Source organism: Nematostella vectensis, chromosome 1 (assembly GCF_932526225.1).
Source record: "Nematostella vectensis chromosome 1, jaNemVect1.1, whole genome shotgun sequence".
Taxonomy (NCBI): Eukaryota; Metazoa; Cnidaria; class Anthozoa; order Actiniaria; family Edwardsiidae; genus Nematostella; species Nematostella vectensis.
In genome coordinates, this window is record NC_064034.1 from 11,754,901 (window position 1) to 11,759,284 (window position 4,384).

A 4,384-nucleotide genomic window follows, 5' to 3' on the forward strand; every position below is an offset into this window, starting at 1 on the left:
CATGTCGTACCGATTTTATTATGTCAAGGGACAAAGGATAGGGGTTAAGAAATCTAGAAAAAAGAAGACAATACAAGACCGTTGCTACAGCACATAACAGGCTCTTGGCTACCAAAAAGCGGTTATTTTTTCTAAAAGAATCGACAAATATTATGCTGCATTCACCAGAGCCATGTTTAGTTAAACAAGGTTTTTTTGTCTGATAACTTGCCAAGTTTCTCATTGTGTTGAATTTTTACTAGCTAAATGATCACTATAGTAACATGTATAGCACAGTCTATTGATTTTTCTTCTTGGTTCTGTCCACTCTTAAGAGATTGAGATTTAAACCGGTCTAATCAAACCACCTTTAAACTGGTTTAAGTGCTAGTGTGAATGCGGTTTTAGACATTTTGCATGTGATACTGATGCATGAGCATCTCCTAGCAAATCCTAGCGCGCCTGACATGGTATATTTGTTAGCGCTGTACATTGTGCGCTGTTCGTGTCTGCGCATTGTCTGATTACGTCCGTAGAGCCCCAGTTTTGTACAGTGCGCACTGTCTGTCTGGTGAAGTCTGTACAGTGCGCGCTTTCTGGTGAAGTCTGTACAGTGCGCGCTTTCTGGTGAAGTCTGTACAGTGCGCGCTTTCTGGTTAGGTCTGTCCAATGCGCGCTTTCTGGTTAGGTCTGTCCAATGCGCGCTGTCTGTTTGGGAAAGTCTGTACTTTACCCGCTGTTTGTTTCTGTTTAGGTCTGTACAGAGCTATAAGATAAAAAAGGGCAGTCTGTCAGTCGTCGTGTACGAGCACTGCGAAATGCGCTCAGCCTTGGATACGCCAATCAGACACCTTGAATGCGATCAGAAAATGAAAAGACAAGTACGGGCAAGCGTTTATATCAACGTTCGCTTGCTACGCATGCTAGTACAGTGTGTGCTGTCTGTCTTGTGAAGTCTGTAAAATGCGCGCTCTGGTAAGGTCTGTACAATGCGCGCTGTCTGTCTGGTGACGTCTGTACACTGCGCGCTGTCTGTCTGGTGAGGTCTGTACAATGCGCGCTGTCTGACTGGTGAGGTCTGTACACTGCGCGCTATCTGTCTGGTGAGGTCTGTACATTGCGCGCTATCTGTCTGGTGAGGTCTGTGCAATCTGCGCTGTCTGACTGCTGAGGTCTGTCTGGTGAGGTCTGTACAATGCGCGCTGTCTGACTGGTGAGGTCTGTACATTGCGCGCTGTCTGTCAGGTGAGGTCTGTACAATGCGCGCTGTCTGACTGGTGAGTTCTGTGCATTGCGCGCTGTCTGACTATGAGGTCTGTACGTTGCACGTTGTCTGTCTGGTGAAGTCTGAACATTGCGCGCTGTCTGTCTGGTGAGGTCTGTACATTGCGCGCTTGTCTGGTGAAGTCTGAACATTGCGCGCTGTCTATCCGGTTGAGGTCTCTACATTACTTGCTGTCTTTCTGTTCAGTGCGCGCCGTCTGTCTTATAAGGTCTGTACAGTGCGCGCTGTCTGTCTGGTGAAGTCTGAACATTGCGCGCTGTCAGTCTGGTGAGGTCTGTTCAGTGCGCGCTATCTGTATGATGAAGACTGCCCGGTTTGCGCTGTCTATCTGGTAGAATCTGTACAGTTTATTTGCTCTGAGCAATTTGGCGAAATCTGTTCAGAGTGCGCTGTCTCTCTGGTGAATTCAATGCATTGCGCAATGTCTGTATGGGGAAGACTGGTGGAGCGCTGTTGCGTGCTGGCTCTACGGTAAATTCTATGGTGTGTGCACAGTGTATGGTGAAGTCTGTACATTGCGCGCTGGCTGTACGGTGAATTCTATGGTGTATGCACTGTCTGTCTGGTAAAGTCTGTACATTGCACGCTGGCTGTACGGTGAATTCTATGGTATGTGCACTGTATGTATGGTGAAGTTTGTACATTGCGCACTGGCTGTACGGTGAATTCTATGGTGGTGCACAGTGTATGGTGAAGTCTGTACATTGCGCACTGGCTGTACGGTGAATTCTAGGGTGGTGCACAGTGTATGGTAAAGTCTGTACATTGCGCGCTGGCTCTACGGTGAATTCCATGGTGTGTGCACTGTGTATGGTGAAGTCTGTACATTGCGCACTGGCTGTACGGTGAATTCTATGGTGTGTGCACTGTGTATGGTGAAGTCTGTACATTGCGCGCTGGCTCTACGGTGAATTTCATGGTGTGTGCACTGTGTATGGTGAAGTCAGTACATTGCGCGCTGGCTGTACGGTGAATCCCATTATGCGTGCACTGTCCGTCAGGTAAAGTCTGTACATTGTGCGCTGGCTGTACGGTGAATTCTATGGTGTATGCACTGTCTGTATGATGAAGTCTGTACATTGCGCGCTGGCTGTACGGTGAATTCCATGGTGTGTGCACTGTCTATCTGGTAAAGTCTGTACATTGCGCGTTGGCTGTACGGTGAATTCTATGGTGTGTGCACTGTGTATGGTGAAGTCTGTACATTGCGCACTGGCTGTACGGTGAATTCTATGGTGGTGCACAGTGTATGGTGAAGTCTGTACATTGCGCACTGGCTGTACGGTGATTTCTAGGGTGGTGCACAGTGTATGGTAGTCTGTACATTACGCGCTGGCTCTACGGTGAATTCCATGGTGTGTGCACTGTCTGTATGGTGAAGTCTGTACATTGCGCGCTGTTTGTACATTGCGCGCTGGCTGTACGGTGAATTCTATGGTGTGTGCACTGTGTATGGTGAAGTCTGTACATTGCGCGTTGGCTGTACGGTGAATTCTATGGTGTATGCACTGTCTATCTGGTAAAGTCTCTACATTGCGCGCTGGCTGTACGGTGAATTCCATGGTGTGTGCACTGTCTGTCTGGTAAAGTCTGTACATTGCGCTCTGGCTGTACGGTGAATTCTATGGTGTATGCACTGTCTATCTGGTAAAGTCTGTACATTGCGCGCTGGCTGTACGGTGAATTCTATGGTGTGTGCACTGTCTGTATGGTGAAGTCTGTCCAGTGTGAGCTATTTGTTCGGCACAATTAAATGTTAGCCTTTTGCACAAAGTATGTACACTGTGTGCCGGCGGTTTCCGAACGTTGCGCACTTTATCATCTTGCCATGACATAAGCGCTCTAGTTTTTTTTATGAAAACATTATTTTTGCCGTGCATGGAGGGCACACTTTATAAGCCCCGTGCTAACAAAATCTTTGGCTTGCATTACTAACCCAGGCGCGCTTGGTGGGAAAAGAAAATTTTGGCTAAACTACTTTGCATTTTTGTTTGACATGGTTTAATTACAAAGAGAGTCTTTGGGCCCATCTTGGGCTCGGTGATGCTGTATTTACGGTGTTTGTCCTCTACGCCTACTGAGCCACTAGTGCTGGTGCTAATATACGTGCGACGTGCGAGTAGCCCCGTGGAAACGGCGCCAATAGGGATCTTACGCAACGACGATGGCAGCGGCATCAAGGACGCGCACACTCACGAATGCTAAATAAAATGTAGTAATGTTGTTGATCTTTTGCAGTGATTGTCTTCAGGAATGATCCCTGATGAAAGCAGCATTACTTAGTGATTCGAGGAATTATATATATTCGTCCACGACGGCAAATCTAGAAAGGCATTTCCCTATTTCCCGTTTTACGCGTGCCGTTCTTAATGCCGTCACCGTCGTCATTGCGTAAGGTCCCTATGCGACGAGATGCGCTGGCCAACCATGTTGGGGTGTACTGCGAAGCAGGTCGGTCACAAGTATTTCATTTGCGCCAGATTTTGTCATCAATGCAGGCACTGTTTCCACGGGTCATTAGAGTATTCACATTTAGAATTCATAAGTGAACGTTTGTAGCTATAGCGAGGGTACAACGTCTTGCTATATTTTTCGAGTGCTGCGTAACGCAAATATAAAACCAAACGAGGCAAATTCAAGATGGATTGTGTATATTATTATATAGGACGGAAAAACAAAGTACTTATCACTAGAAAAGAAGTACCCCACTTTCACCCGGCTATGCGCTAGAAAAAGCACACCAACACAAATGATTTTAATAAAGAAAAAAAAACATTTAAGATTCACCGCTTGTAAATCTCACACTTACATTACTTAAAAATATTTATTGTTGTGTTTTCGTCACTAAATGTTCAGGAAGCTTCGCTTAAGCAGACTAGCTGAGCTGCACTCCTATAGACCTAATCACTTTTAGAACCATTTAAACTATAATGTATTAGAAAAGTGCATCACTTAAAATGTATTGTACAGAGCGATCCTTTAGTACCGGAACGAGGGCCTCTGCAAGAGGGTTTTAATTCTAAAGATGTCGAGGCAGACAGAAAGTGGCGCTTTTGCAAATTCAGTGAAAAACTAATGTTTCGTCAAGACATCCTTCTAAAAAATAGAAAATATGGAAAA